Here is a 19,278-nt window from a genome sequence, read left to right as displayed (position 1 = left end):
TATTGACCTAATTTAAATGTCAGTTTATGCTAATGGTATGCTGATTCCTGCTTGACATTTAAAAGGATGCCTACACCAATGCCTGTGTTTTACATTTGCAATCCTCTACTTGCTGTTTGGAACTTCGCTGTACCTACTCACTGAATAAGTTTGCTTGCTTTATTTTCAAAGAATAACTCTTCTTAGAAATAGATGCCAGGAGGTACGATTGCTTAAGTTACCCACAATGTGTTCTGCCTCATACAACTCACAAGACAATAAACCAACTGATGCAGACATACACTCCATCGAAGTGACAGATCCTATTTTCTTCCATTCTCTTGATCCAATTTCAAGCACTAAAGACGACTTTTATTACCGTTTTCTGATTTGGTTACATGTTTTTCTTATGATCAAATGTCTCTTGGGATCTGACTAGTGGGATCGAGGGACAACTCAGGCATGCTGATAATTACAGAGGAGAACAGCTCTCCAGTGAATGGAGACTGTTATGCTGTGCTATCAAACACAGCAGAAGACCAGGTGGAAGGGTTTTTTTCCCTCTAGAGAGCTTACCAGGACACTTATTATTATTTTAATCTTAGAATAAGAAGCATCAGCTGGTGAATTATGTTGTACACCCAAGCTTTCTTTGTCTACCCTAGAGCCAAAGAAAACCAGCATGTTGTAATTAACATGACACAAATTGCATGGGCAAAATTGGTGATATAGTGGAGGAAAGGGGAAGATACTGTCCTCTCTTTGGAAGTATTGCAGTATGCATTTCTTCCAATGAATACACTTGTATATGCAATTTTGCCTTATATACATTTTTTGCAAGCAATTTTACCAGTACAATTCATTTTTATGCTATTTTCACCAATATACAGTATGATCAGAAACAGACAAACAGTCATAAAAAGTTTTATTTTTTATTGATTGATTGACAGGAATGTTACCCATCAACTGTATTTGACTTGCTAATTGAAGAGAATAAATATGTATCTTAACCTTATGGATCTTTAATTCCCCTGAAATCAATTAATAATCCCATTGAGCTAATTAGGACCTCTTGTCATTTCAAGACACATACCTTGAGACTGAATGTTTCTCAATAGAATAAATCACATTCAGTTATGAAGCGGAATTAGTGTATAACATTTCTTCATAGACAATTCAAGAAAAGTATTTAAACAGGACAAACTGGTGCTCAGCTATTAAATCCTTATAAAAATAATGTTTTTATTTTATTTATTGATATACTTTTTTGTCATCAATTGTTTAATTAATATGGAGAGAACATGTATGCAGCTTCACCTTATAGATCTTCACTTCAGTCATACCATGTGTGTTTAAAAATGGAAATGGACTGCCTTCAAGTCAATCCCAACTTATGGTAACCCTATGAATAGGGTTTTCATGGTAAGTGGTATTCAGAGGGTGTTTACCATTGGCTCCCTCTGAGGCTGAGAGGCAGTGACTGGCCCAAGGTCACCCAGTGAGCTTCATGGCTGTTGGGGATTTGAACCCTGGCCTCCCAGGTTGTAGTCCACCACCTTAACCACTATACCACACATTTAAAACACATGTCTTCCCCAAAGACTGCTGGGGATTGTAGTTTGTTAAGGGTGCTGGGAACTGTAGATCTGTGAGATGTAAATGACAGTTCCTAGGCTTCTTTGGAAGAAGCCATGCAATTTAAATGTGCTCCTAAATGTGCTTTAATGTGTGGAAAGAATGCTACTGAAATCCATCTTAGTTTTCTAGGACAAGCTCCAATTCATCTCATTAAGACTAATTTCTGTGTCAAGAGGCACACAACTAGATTTCACATTATTCAGTAGTATAATGTTTTCTGTTTTTTGTTTTGTAACAGTAATCGCCAGTACAGAGTATTGGCACCTGTCCTTTTTTGCTGCCTATGACAACCATTTTGTTCTCGCACTCACTGCACTTTTATCAAGGTATGCATATTAGCACCTCCTATTTTACAAACAAAAACACTGGACTATGATATGTATTTTCTACAAAGTTAATTCAGGCTAAATATTCTTGATTTAAAAAATTGTGCTCAACTGTGCTCAGCTCATAAATCTTTTCTTGATTTTAGGTGCTCCCTGTTGTTCAACTCAGGCCTGAACAAAATGATATAACATTTAGGAGAAAAAATGCAAATGAGTAACCCAGCACTGGAGGTTATGATGGAGAAGATCTCCACAGCTACCATATATTTTCCTTTGGTGCTTATGTAAGCTGGAACAAAGGGCAGCCAAACACTGCAAAACACCAACATGCTGAAAGTGATATGTTTAGCTTCATTGAAACTATTTGGAAGCTAGGAAAGCCACAGTGAAGCTGACAATGGCCAGGAAGCCCATATAGCCCAAGACACAGTAAAACATGGATGCTGAGCCCTCATTACACTCTACTATGATTTCCCCATTTAGTGAGTGCATATCTGAATCAGGGTATGGTGCAGAAATACTCAACCAAAGAGTACAAATTCCTACTTGAATAAAGGAGCAGGAAAGCACAATGAAGTTTGCCAGCTTTTTCCCCATCCATTTTCTCATTCTGTATCCTGGTCTGGTAGCCATAAATGCCAGAACCACAGTGATGGTTTTTGCCAACAAACTGGAAAGTGCAAGAGAGAAGATGACACCAAATGCTGTTTGCTGAAGAATGCAGATTACCTGTCCAGGGTGTCCAATAAAAAGCAAGGAGCAGAGGAAACAAAGGAAGAGGGAGAGGAGGAGAATGTAGGTGAGAGTTTGGTTGTTGGCTTTGACTATGGGAGTGTTCTGGTATTTAATAAATGTTGTTATCACCAAACTTGTGATCAGAGCAAAAACAATAGCAGACAACGCTAAAGTGGTTCCCAAAGGTTCTTCATATGTGAGGTAGCTTATGACTTTGGGAATGCATTGATCTCGGTGTAAGTTTGGATATTGATCTCCTGGACATTCAGTGCAGCCATCCATGTCTAAAAATAGAAAAAAAGTATTTATATAGGAAATGTGTGAGCTGCTTTAAATCTCTCCTCAGTCTCAAGTTCAATAGACAAAGGGTTTTTACTCATTTGCAGCCTCTACCTTCACCTCTTCTACAGCAACACCTGGTCACATGTGAAGTTTATCTACCTCTGCATTTCACCAATTGCCAGTTCTTTGATAGATGAGGAAGGAAGAAGGAAGTTTTCCTGTTTGGATAGACATTGCTGGGGTCTAGATATGTAAAAAAATATATTTTTACCATCACCAATTCAGCAGCTAGAGAGAAGTGGTGTATATTGTCTCATCAGCTATAGTTTGAACTTATCAACCTCTGCCATTAAACAAATACCAGCTTCATCAGAGGTGAGACATCAGCTAGGAAGGGGTTGGGGTTGGGGGTGATCTATTCCACAGATCCAGGTGAAGAGCAGAGGAAAACGTATGCCAATCTTGGAGAAGCCAGCAAGAGGAATAATAATATTAACAATAATAATAACAGGTAAAAAGCCACAGCCACATTCCACCCTGACCAACATGGCTTCATAGTGGCAGTTCCTGTACTATACGCTCTCATCTTTCAACCTCCTATTCAAACAATGTCATACAAATGCTAAGTATGATTATTTTAATTCGTAAAGCCAAAGTCACATCAGACTTGCTGGATAATGGCGTTATTCAATATTTACTTGCCCCAATGGCAACCATGTCTCCTACCTGTCTGGTTAGAAATCTTCCCTTCTGGACAAAGAACACAATCATAACAGCAAAAAGGCTCCCCTTCTTTTTCCTGCTGTAACCGGGATGACACTTGTCATTACACACAGAAATGGGAAGAACCTATATAGAAACGTCAGAAATGTGTATGGGTGTGTATGAATTTTACATGGTCTTGGTTTCAGTTGGTGGCAGAGTGAAGAATAGTGCTCTAAATGGAGTGGATGTGTTTAGGTTTGGTTTTCTGTTGAAGTTTCTGTTGGTTTGTTTTTGTTTTTTAATGCCTGCTCTTAACAACCTATTCTACAGCTAGGTTCTCCCAGATAGAACTTGTGGGAAAGGGGAGTTCTAAACATTTTCCCACCATAACTGTATTAGGTAACAAACTCCTGTCTTACATCAATGTATCTTTGTGTCTCTCTGCAAGTGAATATCTATGAAACAATTTAGCTTGGCTGGCTGGCACTGTGCTCAAAATGGAGTAAGTAGGATATATAGGTGCTTATGCTTTTGACAGCTTTGGATGAAAAAAAAACATTTCTTGTTGATCTGTTCTTACCATTAGTCATAAAAAATATTTATTTTATTTATTTCCAGGAATTTGAGACATATTAAATGTATGAGGTTGACAAATACAAATGTAATAACTATGCAGATTCATCTTTTCAACCTTTACTAGAAAGGAAGTCCTACTGAATTCAATGGCATGTGTTTGGTGAAAAACAGATTTATGCAGAGGACTTACAGGGTATGATTAATACATTGTGGCTGCAATTCTCTTGGAGAAAGCAGTACCATCAGCCCACATAAAACCACTTCCTAAGGTGTGTACACATGCATGTGTGCTCATTTGCATGTAGTTGTTTTTTGACAATCTGAAGAGACAGAATTCAATGCATTAGTGAGGGAAGAGAAGATTGGCTTTGGGTATTGTGAAGAGGTAAAAGAAACAGAAAGTAATTTATGGGTCTAGAACCTGCACAGTTCTAGGTAATATATGATACAACCCAATTCTTCCTCCAATATTTCAACCAAAACATTGAGGATATATGCCACGTTAATTTTCTTTGCCTTGGAAATACAACAAAATGAATTTGAAATAAAGTACTAATGTCCTCATATACTGTATTTAATTGGCTAAACATAATCTCTCTCTGCACTTGATTTTAGCCAAAAGACTGAGAGGTTGTCTCTGTTGTGACTAATTGTTGAAAAAATAATGATTAACTTACTGATTCTCGCTGCACGGCAGAAGTACATGTCAGCATCATCTAACTATTTTGATTAACCAAAATACAACTCTGAAGTATGGTAGAGTTGACATTTAAGTGTTGGGGACGAAAACATTTAAAAGCAATATATGTCAGTAATGTTCTTGCCTTGTGATCTGAACAAATATGGAAGAGTTCAATAGTGCATGTTGATGATTTCATAATAAGACCCTGATATGCCAATAACAAATTTGTAATTGTTCCTATTAAAGGAATGTCATTAGAAAATCAAGGCTAAAGTAAAATGTTTTATCAACTGACTTAAACAAAAGGAAAGCATTTTTGTAGCTTTGGGAGATTATTCAGAATGATTATTCGATAATAACAACCTACCAAAGCCTATAACTCCGGATGCAAAAAGAGACTGTGAAAAAAGTCAAACCATTGGACAAGCTCAGCTGGGCAGATTCTCTTTGTTTGGGAAGATGGGCCTTTGTATAACTAAAGAGATGGTTAAATACAGGTGATTTGCTGGCATTGAAGGTAATGACTGAATATTCATATGGTAGGATGAGGTGAACACCACCACCCCCATAATTGGAAGATATTCCTCATTGAAGGAACTGGCTGAAGAACTCTTGGAACCACTGTTTATTATCTTTACAAAATCATGAAAGATTGATGAACTGGTAGATGACTGGATGAGGATAATATTGACCCTATCGACAAAAAGAACCTGGGAACTACAGACCAGTAAGCCTCACATTAATCCTTGGGAAAATTCTGGAGCAGATTATAAAGTGATCAGTCTGTAAACACCTTGAAAACAATGCAGTGATTACTAGAAGCCAACATGGATTTTTCAAGAACAAATCTTGCCAGATTAATCTTAACTCAGTTTTTGATCAAGTAACCTGATAGACTATGGGAATGCTGTGGGCATAATATATCTTGACTTCAGCAAAGCTTTTGACAAAGTGCTCCATTGTATTCTGAATAGTAAGCTAAATAAAGGTAAGATTGTGGAATTTTTGTTGATCTCCCCTATACCAAATACCATAGCAAGAACCTCCTGGTAGTTCTTTGACACCACAATGCAAAAAAAAAATCTGTATAATAACAATAAGCACAAAAGAAAAACTACAGAAAAAAATGCTTCTCATACTTGTGGTTATCTCCAAGAAAGAAAACTTTCTGCTAGCTAGTAAACTAGCTAAATGTGGGCTGGATGGAACAACTATCAGGTGGATCCACAGTTAGCTACAGAATCATACTCAACAAAGAGTACTTAGCAATGGTTTCTTCTCAAACTGAGGGGAGGGAACGAGTGGAGTACCACAGGGCTCAGTCCTGGGCCCAGTGCTCTTCAACATTTTTATTAATGACTTGGATGAGGAGGTGTAGGGAATGCTTATCAAATTTGCAGATGTTACAACATTTGAAGGGAAAGCTAATACCCTGGAATCCAGAAACAAAATTCAAAGTGATCTTGATAGGCTGGAGCACTGGGCTGAAAACAACAAAATGGAATTTAATAGGGATAAGTGCAAAGTCCTATAAAGAAACCAAATGCACAGTTATAAGATGGGGAATACTTGGCTGAGCAATACTATATGTGAGAAGGATCTTGGAATTGTTATTGATCACAAGCTGAATATGAACCGATAGTGTGATGTGGCCACAAAAAAGGCAAATGCTATTTTAGGCTGAATTAACAGAAGTACAGTTTCCAGATCACATGAAGAACTAGTTCCCCTCTATTCAGCACTGATTAGACCACATCTTGAGTGCTGTGTCCAGTTCTGGACACCACATTTTAACTGGAACAGGTTCAGAGGAGGGCAACAGAGATGATCAGGAGACTGGAAACAAAGCCCTGTGAGGAGAGACTGAAAGAACTGGGCATGTTTAGCCTTGAGAAGAGAAGACTGAGGGGAGATATAACACTATTCAAGTACTTGAAAGGTTGTCACACAGAGAAGGGCCAGGATCTCTTCTCAATCATCTTGGTGTGTAGAACACAGAATAATGGGCTCAAGTTACAGGAAGCCAGATTTTGGATGAACACCAGAAAAAACTTCCTAACTGTTAGAGCAGTACAACAATGGAACCAACTACCTATGGAGGCAGTGGCCTCTCCAACACTGGAGGCATTCAAGAGAGCTGGACAGCCACTTGTTGAGTATGCTTTAAGTTAGATTCCTGCATTGAGTCGGGGGTTGCACTCAATGGCCTTATAGGCCCCTTCGAACTCTACTATTCCATGATTCTATGAGATGTCATCAAAGTTGTTGTAAACCGCTCAGAGAGCTTCGGCTATGAGGCGGTATATAAATGCAATAAATGAATAAAGTGTTGCTGTGAGAAAGAGAATAGTTGATTGGCAGTCCTGAAGTTGATTTTGAAACAGACACAGAGGTTTGAATTGCTCTTTATGAAAAAACAATGCTATATGCTATTAGTTGTTCTAGTCACATGGGGACTGGGGAAACTTAAAAAGGACACCCTGGACCCAGAAGTGTTAAACAACTATGGCCCATTTTGCAAATATCCCTTCTTGGGCAAGGTGCTCATGAATGTGGTAGAAGTCTAGCTTCAAGGATGCTTGGAGGAAACTGATTACTTGTATCCATTCCAGTGTGGGTTCGGGCCCGGCCATGGCACTGAAACTGCCCTGGTTGCCCTGTTTGATGACATCTGTTGAGAGAGATGGGGGGTGCAACCCTGCTCATTTTCCTTGATCCTTTTAATACTATTGACCATGGTATCCTTCTGGAGTGTTTCAGAGCTGTGGGGGTTGGGGGTATTGTGTTTCAGTACCCCCACTCCAGGACCACTTCAAAATAGCAGTTATTGGAGGTTACTGTTCGGCACCATGGGAACTGTTCTGTGGTGTCCCACAGGGTTCCATCATGTCCCCCATACTATTTAACATCTATGTGAAGCCACTGGGAGCTGTCATCAGATTTGGAGTGAGGTGTCATCAATATCTCTCTTTCCATCTGAATCACAAGAGGCAGTTGAGGTGCTGGACAGGTGCTTGGAGACAGTAATGGGCTAGATGTGGGGCAATAAATTGAGGGTGAATCCTGAAAAGATAGATGTGTTATGTGTCCAGAATTCTCTTGTCAAGGAGATGGGGAGACAGTCTGTTCTGTATGGGGTTGCACTTCCCTGAAAGGGGCAGGCTCACAGCTTGGGGGCACTTCTGGATCCAACATTGTCAGTGGAGGCTCAGGTAGCCTCAGTAGCTAGGAGTGTCTTCTTCCAGTTCTGGCTGGTTTTCCAGCTTTGGCCACTTTTGGACAGAGATAATTTGGCTACAGTACTCCTTGCTCTGGTAACGCAGGGCTGTCCTTGAAGACCACTCAGAAACTTCAATGGGTCCAAAATGTAGCAGCCAGATTACTGGATGGGGTTCCCTTTAGATCTCATATAACCCCTGTTTTAAAACAGCAGCATTGGTTGCAGTACATTTCCAGCCCAATTCATGGTGCTCATACTAGTGTTTAAAGCTATAAACAACTTAGGTCCCAAATATCTGAAAGACCGCCTCCTTCCCTACAGACCCTCTTGGATGTTGAGAAAAGCAGAGGGGGCCCTTTTGGCAATTCTGCCACCCTCAAAATCTTGGGAAGGTGGCCCAGGAGAGGGCATTCTCTGTGGTGGCCCCTAAATTGTGGAACTCTCCCCCCACTGAGGTGTGTCTGGCAACTTCACTGTACAGTTTTAAGCAAATGCTGAAGATGCATCATTTTACCCTGGCCATTGACACCTGAGTCATGTATTTTTGGGACCTACCCTACTTGGGGATTTTAGGTTGTTTCTAAATTGTTCTTAATGTCAGATTTTAAAATTGTAAACCGCCCTGCGACCTTTGGGTGAAGGATGAAATTACCACCACCACCACCACCATCATCATCATCTTCTGATGGAGAGCAATATCCCTATAAATTAACCAGCTCATATTTTAAGAACAGCAGGGGAGGGAAGTCCTTACTGTGAACCCATCACTAGGGGCCAAATGTGGCACAGTGGCACTGAATAGGACCTTCTCAGTGGGGATGGCTCATTTTTTGAATGTCCCCTTCTGAGGTGCATCTGCTGCCAATATTTTCATGGCTGCCCAGGCCTTAAATAGGGGTTGAGGTACTACATCAATATTTCAGCTGTAATTGATTTGTTCTTTTTTGTTCTGTTACATTATTAGCTGCTGTTTTATTTCTGTATTCTATTTTTTGATGAATTTATTGTTGTTTTATCCGTAACCAGTCATGGAATTTCTTTATCATCTCATGCAATTAGTGGTGTGAACCTCCATCTTATCCTGTATGTGTGCAAATTAACCTTATATTACCAAAAAAATTGTAAGTCTCCAGTGATTCAGATTTGAGTCAGATGTACCAATGGTACATGCTGGAAACCTTGGAACCATTCACTGTTTGGAGATTGGGGTGGCCTTACAACTGAATGGAGTGCACATAACACTATTCAAAAAAAAAATTCAGGCACGTGAAAAATCAATTTGCATGTTTTTTTTTAAATGCATTTCTTCCTATCTCACCTGGTTAAAGGTCCTGTGCCACACAATGCTTTCATCTTGTATGGTTAACTTTTTACATGGAGGAGCTTGAAGATCCAGGCTTCCGATTTTGACTCGAGCAAAAGATTGATTTGGGAAAGTTACCCAATTGGTAACATCAAATCCAGCATTTAAGTCTCCATTTTCATTAAACTGTATCGTCTCTCCAGCACTGTTGTTGAATGAGATGCTCCTTAGAAAAGGATGGAGCTGCATTGAAAAAGAAAAATATAGAAAGGATAAAAGCAAGATGTTAGAATTTTCAGACTGACAATTACAAGCATCAAATTCAGAAAGCATCTTCTGCTTTTAAATAAACATATCCAAAGCAGCCCAATTTAGTAGGACAGAGGTGAAGATGCTGCCATATACTTTCCCACCAAAGATCAGGAGCCAGGGGTAGAGTAAAAGCAGGATGAGAAAAGGGGAATGATTTTCAGGTATGGGAAAAAAAACACAATTAATTTTTGAGGGGGGCTATCCAATATACACAGAAACAGCAGTGACTTCCTACCCCTTTTCTTTCTTAAAAAAACTTGATATTTTTCCTAGGAGTGGAATTGTGATCAGTAACCCTGAAAACCACAGAATTTCAGACTGAGCTTCTGCTTTTGAGATGTCAACGGAAGGCACCAGGCCAAAATCTGTTCCCTTAGAAGGCATGGCCTACAATGTATCAGTTATAGAAGTGGGAATATCAACACATATTAGACTGCAGAAGTTGATGACAGGTCAGTTTGATAAGAGAACATGCAAATCCTGGCCTGTGACCTGTATTACCTTGACATAAATAGTTGTTTTCTACAGTTCCGCATAAAACAATAGGGGAAATAAGATGGAGGAATGGAGCAACACCTTCAGCAACTGATTCAACAAATGTCCAATACTTGAGAATTTTTTTAAAAATATGGAAGGCTCTGTTATGCTGCACTACCTAAGAACAGAAGGCTGCACTTTGGGTCAAATTACCTCCCATGGCTGTAGATTCTGCAGATTTTCTCCAGCCACCCATGACCTGTATTTGAATATGGATTGATGCATGGCATGTAGGGCATGTGCCACAGCGTGAGGAGCATTGTACACAGCGTAGCTGCTGCCAGTCATGCTCAATTCAAAGATAGATAATGGAAGACTCTCCAATTTCTCCTCCCCAGTACAGCCCTTCTTAGACTCATCACCCACACTGTTATTTTCAAATGAACAGTTGAAGGTCTTCTCCCAGAAATCCTGAAACAAATTGTGTGCTTTTGCCTCTGAAGGATTTGCACTTTGGAGATATGTCCTGAATCCCATTGGTTCATTTGAGTGAAGAGATAAGGATAAAGCACCTTGGAAAGGTTGCATATCCCACTGCCTTTGGTTGGTAGTTTTGAAATCCCAGTGTGCTGTCATAAGCCATACTTTACCTATAGGAGGTTGTGCCATATGGAGATACAACATCAAAATATCAATTACTACAGAATTACCATAGACAATAAATACATTAGCATTGCTTCCCATGGCACTGAAATTTTGTCAAATTCAGAATACAACAATTCTGACATTCCATCTGCATTAGCCCATAGTCGTATCCTTTTTATAAAAGCAATACAGACATTATTCAGAGAAAGCTTTGGCACTATTGCTTCCAAAAATATTTCTCCAATAATGCATTCCATAGTAAAGAGCCCAACCCATGTCCACTTGAAATGCAGAAGTAGTTTGACTATCCCAGTGTATTCATGGATGTCATTTGGGACCATCCCGTACAAGGAATGGAATAGTGTTCTGTCAGTCATCTTTGAGTCAAGGCAGTCATAGGTGAACTAAAAGAAAACATAGGTATATAATATGAATGGCACAGAAAATGTGTGTATTAAGTGTGCACATTAAACCACTTGCTAGTATGCAATACATTTGTCTGCAGACACTTGTGTCTTGTAAACGAATGCTTCATTTACAAAAGAAAATGATCTCATGGAAGAGATGAATGCAGGATATATTTTGATGACTCTTTTTCTGGAAGGATGAATGGTTTAGATTCAGGCTTAAGCTAGTTTCATTTAGTTCCTGTTTAATCAATGGGTAATTTAAGTCTTTACTAACTTGACCCATTTATTGGAAATAGATCAAAATGCAAGTAACCAGCAGTGCAACCAAAACCCAAGATCTGTTGGGATGAGCGAGTTTGGAATAGGTAGGTCTTTTGCTGTCCCAGCTGAGTTGGAAATCAGCCAGGGCTATGCCAGCATAACTTCCCCATTACTGCTGAGCCGAAGATGTACTGGTGTAAGTCCCCCATCTTGGCTCAGCCAGGGCTGAGCTGGCACAGTTGGCAGAACTGAAACCAGTTCCCCAAAAGGTGCATTCCAGCGTTGCAGTGATGGTGTCTTGGGGGTGGGATGGGGCAGGGGTAGGCTTACCTCCATTCCAAACTCACTTCAGTTTGGTCTTATCACCAAGAAACCTGGTGGAATGTATACTGCCAAAATGGGGAGTGGGAAGTCCAAAATCACAACAGAAGTTAATAGAGAATTCCCATTCCTCAGAAATCTGGTCCAAGCCCACCTGGTGGCCTTTCCCACAGGTGCACTCTGGAATAAAATAACTCCCAACCATTCAAAGGATAGCACTATCATGATATAAACTGGACATGCTTCAGCTTCAGGGCACTTGGTGGGAACACACATCACAAACACTGGGAACTCTGAGTGCTTTTCAAACAAATCTGCTCCTCAGAATTGGGGAACAAACAATGCCTTTTTGCTAAAACTTCTCCTTCCAAACTTCTCTGTACAACAGGATTTCAGCAGCAGCTTCTGGACTCTGAAAAACTGGCAGCAGCAACAACCATGCACAAGGAGAAGCAATCAAGGAACATAAATACTAGCCTTCATTGTCATTCCTCTGTCAGGTTGCCTTCCAGAAACACAAATATGGAGGAGGAGGCATCACCAATAGCAACATCACCCACGGGAGTGATTAAGAAGGGAGACAAATCACCACCACCACAACCCCTGTGTGTTTTGTTTCGGAGGAGCCTCACCTCTGTCTACAGCAGAAGGAGTCACAATCAGTCTCCAGGCTCTGTAGCATGGGGTGCAGATGGTAAGTTTCCCTGCATATGCTGTCCTAAATCCTCATGAAGTAAATGCTGTATTCTCAATGCTACGTTGGGGTGCAGTTGCTTTCATGCAGACAGAGGACAAGGAAGCAATGCACACTCTGCACAAACAGTAATCTGCAAACTGGGGGTCTTTACAGATCCAGGCAGCACTGGTGAGTTAGAATCCCACCACAGCAAACAGCAAGACCTGATGGAAGAGGGGCAGACACACAGGAAAGGGAAACAGCCCTGCCTGCAGCTGCAAGCATGGTAACTGAAATTTGTGGGGATGACTGAGGGAAGGAGGAGGGTTGAGGAAATTGTGCAGAGGGGAAAACAAGAGATTGAGGTGCCATCCTAGCTGGAGGCTGTGCATGTGAGGCAGGTGGGGCCACAGGAGGATTGCCAGGGGGCATCCACATACTTGTTGGATTAGTCAGGGAGGGCCATGCCATGGCTCAAAGATCTCCCTGGCCACATGGTTGAGTGTAGTCATCTCATATGGGTCCTGCCCATATTGTGAAGTCACCTCCTCATCTCCCATTCCACCCCCTCTTCTCTGACAGCAGGGGCTCCTGCTCACTTAGTTCCACATCCATGGGAAGCCACTGTGCCAGTCCCTGAACCTGGCAAACTCTTCCTCAGTGTCTGGGAAGTGGACAAACTCCTGAATGTGGTACACAATGGCATCCAGGAAGTAAGAGAGGAACCTGCAACAAGAAGACTGGGAGACAGTGATCCCCTGTGGCCAGGTAGCTCAAGACCAGAAGCACCTTCAGGAGTATAATGATATTCCACCAGGCACAGAGGATGCCTTCCAGGTGGGATGCCAGCAGTAGGCAGAGTGCCTTGATGGCCCCCTGCCTAGTCAAAAGTACTGGCAACCGTCTAGGTTGGTCATGGCAAGGACGTCCTTATGCTGCTGCTCCTGTCTGTCAAGCAGGTCATTCTGGTGAGGATGCAGTAGTACCAAGTACAGACATGGAGGAACTCACAGCCCCCTGCCATATGGTGCTGTGGAAGGAGGAGTGGTACCATGAGCTCTGGATGCATGCTTCTTGTCCCCCCATGTCTATCCCTCTGTCACTGCCAGCTGAAGTATGGTTCAGGCTTTATCACACAGGACAGCTCCCTGCCTTGGCATGTTGCCCAGGGAGGTGTTCACAATCTGGGCACCAGCATGCATGGTGATAATGACATCCTCGGGGGTCTCCCTTGCTCCCCCCATGCCTCTCAACCTAGCTTCCCTGCCCAGACATATCATAAGGGAGAAATAGTCCCCTCACCCACTGCAGAAAGGACCATTGATTGTCTACCATCTTGGATCAAATAGTGGAGAGCTAAAGGGAACATTCTGTGGGTGTGTTGGGGACAGATAAGAGATCTGGGCTGTCCTTAGGAGTGGGTGAGCTGGATGGTTGCCCGGGACACCAAGCTGAGATCAGGGGCTGTATTTATTTAATGTACTGTATGCATTGAGCCAGGGTGGCAAATGAAGTGTCTGTAACCTTTTTCGCCCCAAAGTTTTACTGGTTGTTTGTGTTCTAACTACAAAAAATTATCTTCCTTTAATTAGCTTTAAAATGTGTTTCTTTTCTCAATTTCCACTTTGATGTCATTTGCACTAGGTAAAAATCAGTGGAGGAGTTAGTGACCACCACCTGAGATTTCCAGGCAAGGTTCCACTGGAGAGTAATTTTTCCGTGGCAGTTACCACAGGGAAAGGCATAGGAACGGTGTGAGGCCAGGCCTTGGGGGAGGAATCCTACCTAAGTGAGGTGAAGAAGGCCAGCAGAAGACCACAGTCAAAATACCTGTGAGACAGCCCCAGGAAGCAGAAACAAGGGGTTTGGAATTTGGAAGATGTACTTAGGAGAAGCACAACCTGATCCCTATCCCGTTATTCCCATGTAAGAAAAAATGGAACACATCTATCATTCTGCTTGATCCCAGGGCAAGGAGGAGCTGCCAGTGAGAATTCTCACATGTAGCCTATGCAAGCAATAATTCTTGCATGAGGCCCCCTGCTTTGTATACATATGCATGGCTTCTTGTAGGGGCAGCAGCAGGTCCCCCAACCTCACACCTGCACCAGGTCCCATAAATCCTCTAGGCAGCCCTGCAAAGATGACCACAGGAGTGGGGGCAACCAAAGGCACTACTTGCCCACAGCACTATTCTAGGGTTGGCCCTGAGGAGGGTTAGGATTTTCTGGATCCAAATGACTCCTATTCTATGACACACCAGGAGTTTCTGTTCCTCTGTGTTCCCCTCACATAAAGTTAAACACACAACATCCCCCTACACTTCATTTTCATTTCTGAGAAACAAAACCAAGCTGATTGGAGATCTGTTTGAAATTTGGCAGGCTCAGTCCACTCTGGAGTGACTATTTTGTCTGCAAAACTCATCCACTTTTATGAATGGGGTGGGGATTCTAGCCATTTTTATATTTTGCATTATACAGAGAATTAAACAGATCAAACAGATCAGATTCAGATATGACTAACAAACCAAATTAAGATGATGAAACTCGATCTGTAACAGTTTGAGCTGCTTCCAAATGCTACATATTCAAAGCAAACCTTGCGCTCATTCTTTACTCCTGTAATGATCCTATTTTTAAAAAAAGTAAAAAGTATTCAGATGAACCTATTGCATATATCCTTTCTATTACATATTTTCCTAAAGATGTTGTCATTGTATAGTTCACAGCACCATCCACCAACAGATAGCACTGTGAATTACAGTGCGGCTACATTCTTATGAATGCTGCTGGGCCATTGCAGCAGCACTGGAGGTCAGCAGAGGAGGGAGATGGCAGCAGACAGCCCAGGCAATCTCAGGAACAGTCACAACAGGCCAGTGCAGCTCCTCACAACCATCCTGCTCTGCTGCCATCATCACTGACCACCTCACCAACAAAATGTCAGAGGGCGAGGAGGAGGGATGCAGCGAGAGAGCAGGACAGCTACTGCAGAGCTGCCCCTGCCTTTCCTTAATGCCCCTCTGCTTCTGGACTGCCCACCCACATCTTTCTTCCTCCTCTGCTTCCCTGTTCCTCATGTGAGAAGATCTAAAATAATCCCTTCTCCTGCTTAACAGGATATTTTTCTGACTGTTTTAGCAGTAGATTCCATGCAAGCCAGAATGGAATTATACATGTATTTTAAAACAACAACAACACAAGTTTGAAGTCAAAATAATTATGTTGAATGCCAAAGAAACAAAAGACAGACACACTCTCCTTATGTGAGTGTTTATATTGCTTGGTCAATATGATTAGTATAGTGTTATCTAATAACCAGGGGAAAGAACATTTCTTCTAATGAGCTACAACATGACACCCATGCATGTCCATCTTTGTTTCCCTCTTGGTATATTAGCAGGGGTGTATATCAGCCATAAAATTCAATTTGTATTTGTAGATTTGTGAAGCACCTCAATCTGCTTCAGAGATACTGTTTTCCAATTTAACTCATTTTCCCAGAATGCATTAAATTGGTTAAGAACACTATTAAAATACAGCCCCCCCCCCTAGATTATAATCTGGAATTAAAAACAGCTATCATGTTTTTCACTTTTCAGAGAACTAGATGACATCTGGAGGCAAAGCAATCCCTACAGAGTGAATTCTGCCTTTCAAATGGTAGACAGATACATCCAGAGATGCAGAGCCAGAAGGAGGCTCAGTCTCTTGGCTTTCATTTTTTTAAATCAGACATCTGTCAACAAAATTAGAAAGCAAAACATGGAGCAAAGGTTCTAAGGCTTATTAGGGAGATACCCAGAAACTACTGTTTGTTTGCTTGCTTACAGTACTTGCAAAGCCATCCTGAGTCATGGAAGCGAGCATAATTTATACCAGCTTATACTTTGTAAAGCAGACAAGATCCAAACTCCATTCAAGGGAAAGGTTACTGACCCAAATCTGGCAGAGGGAAAACAGGCCTGTAAAATAGACTTTGACTTACACCACTCTTTCTCCCCATGTAAGGTCAGCTGAACCAACATGAATTGGGTTAGGATCCAGTGTAAGTCACCCCCTCTTCCATTTTTCAGGGCTTGTGACAGCATAAGTTACTGAGGTCTTGGATCAGTAGGCTGAGCCAGGATGAGCAAGTTAAGCCGGTGTATCTCCTGCTGAGCTGGGATAAATGCATTACACTGCCATACCTGGTTGAGCTGGGGAGGAGTCATCTGAGCTGGAAATCCACCACATCCTAACTTGCTCATCCTGCCTGATCTTGGGTTGGGTTGCACAAATATTAAACATCTCAACTTCTGTCACATTCACTCTGAACCACAAATCAGTCCATGAATGGGAACTGAACTTTTCAGTAGCACATGCTGCAAAATCTTAGTACTATCCTCCAAGATACCTACCTGAGGAATCTTGTACATGTTTATAATGGTGGCCAAGTTGAAGGAGAATTCAGAATACTTAGTCCCAATAATGGCTATCAAATTGTAATGGATATCACACTTGTAGTTGGGAACCAAACTATGCTGTGTAGAAAGCAGATCCAATGAGGCCTTATAAATCATCTGAATCCTGTGCAAGCTGTCGTAGATGCGGAACCCCAAAGTGACATTAGGTAGCACTGTGGGATTTCTGTTTATTTCCTCTATGGCAAATACCATGGCAAGAACTTCCTGGTAGTTCTTTGGCACCACACTGCAATTAAAAGATCAATTCTCTATATTAAACAACAAAAAGTACTGAAGAACCAAAGAGAAAGCCATTTCTCATATTTTTGGTTATCTCCAAGAAAGAAAATTCTTTGCCTTCTTAACTCTATGTAGCAGCAATATTCTGCATTCAAGAAAAAAATTCCAACTCTCTGCTATTCCTGGAATACTTCCCACACTGCACATTGTAGGATAAGGAGTACATAGCTGTATATCTATCCATATATGGTTGTGGCAAGGAATTTTGGAGATATATTGAATGTTTCCTAAAAAGCATATTGTTTCATGCTCATCAGATTCCAGAGTTGTGAGATGTACCAAGAGTGGGGCTATCCCTGTGTGGTTGAGAATGGATTAGAGAGCACTGGAAAGTTGTGCAGTTTTCTTCTATTTGCAATATTTACCCATACAGAAGAAAAACGAGCAAGCATACATTATACAACACTAGATCTATACAATTACTAGGGTGCAAAAAAAGGTTCTAATTTATGCTAGAATGAAATAATGACAAATCTACACCAAGTATGGATTCCAAAGGCACAGCTAATAAAATGTTATGAGCACCTACATGAAGCCTACATGTCACTTTTTATTTTATGAACAAGATAAATTCCTCCTGTTGTTTTATTATCTGTTCCCAGTTTCTAACAGCTAAACAGATGAATTCTAAAGGGGAGAAAAAGATAATGACTTACATGGCATCCTGGCTCAAAAGTGGAGAGGGCCGTTGATAGAAAATATTGTAGAAGCGCAGCATATAGAACCGAGATGCAATATACATCTCCTGGCTGAGAAAACTCCTGTGAAATGAAGAAGGTATCACTTACTCTGCATTTAGCAGAATGGGGCTTGTTCACAATATGAGGAAGAGAACCAAGCAGCAATATCAATAACATCACCATTTTGAGGACAAAACTTCCCTTCCAGACACACATGCCACTGTCTTCAACAGCAATTTACTTCTTCAGATCAGCCTAGTTATAATGTGTTTTCAATGGGAGAGGACACAATTGCTACACTGATCAGTTGGCATAGGTGGATATCTCAGTTGGTCTTGGCTCCCCCTATTTTAAGATTCTTAGTCATATTTATATAATTTATTTTTTGTCATAATCACTCCTAATCTGTTTCCTCCATAGTTGTTTACTTTTCTCAAGCCTCAGGCATATATCCATTGGGGCTTGTCGTGCAGGACAATTATATGCCAATACTTATACATCTGCAGACACTGTTGTGGCACCAAGTACAAAGAAGTAAAACTGGAGAAGCAGCAGGTGACTAGTCTGGGAAACTCATTTGTTTTTGTTTTTTTGTCGAGAGTCACAGTACGGTCACCCTGCTGTAATTAAGTCAATATAGCTTCCAATCTCTTGTGCACAGAGAGACTTCCATATATACAGCTCTATACACACATACTAACGGTTGTGCATAAGCTGGGAAAAAAAACTTTGTCATGTGATTATCCTCTCCCTACACACATCCATTTCATTCTCAAATAGTATGTGATAATGGCTTGTATGCTGAGCAGGGTTTAGTCCTGTATTGCCCCAGTTTGGCTCTTATGGAAGCAGGTTATGAGTTGTGCAGCTTTTTAGCTTAGTGCCATATAAACAGATGCAGCAGAGTCATCTTCATCTGAGGGGAGGTAAAGTCACACTGAGACAAGGCAAGGCTAGAACCCTGCGTGGAGCACTAGATGAGATTGCCCCCTAAATAGTATCACTTGTCCAGCAGAGACAGAAAAAGAGAATAGTTACAGAAAGCCTGCACCTAAGGATAGCATGTGAATGCTGCAATATGTGCAGCAGAAGAATTATACAGATGGGTGAATACCACAGCATTCGTATGTCTGTGGTGCCCTGTCATATTTCTTCACACTAGATCCTCTGAACATGTTCCATAGGAATAAAACCTTATATAGCATCACTGAGACTTTGGCCCCTTGAATAGCACAGATCACTTAAAGAAGCAGATCACTGAAGAGCAATTACCCATAAACATCATATTGTTTATTTATTTACT

At 41.2% G+C, this 19,278-nt stretch overlaps 1 pseudogene; it reads right to left on the bottom strand.

Moving 5' to 3' along the window:
• Positions 1-2,065: 2,065 nt before the first annotated feature.
• LOC133367624 (vomeronasal type-2 receptor 26-like) lies at positions 2,066-18,037 on the bottom strand (annotated as a pseudogene).
• Positions 18,038-19,278: the final 1,241 nt, after the last annotated feature.

Source organism: Rhineura floridana, chromosome 11, assembly GCF_030035675.1.
Source record: "Rhineura floridana isolate rRhiFlo1 chromosome 11, rRhiFlo1.hap2, whole genome shotgun sequence".
Classification (NCBI taxonomy): domain Eukaryota; kingdom Metazoa; phylum Chordata; class Lepidosauria; order Squamata; family Rhineuridae; genus Rhineura; species Rhineura floridana.
This window is presented reverse-complemented; position numbering and strand designations above follow the sequence as displayed.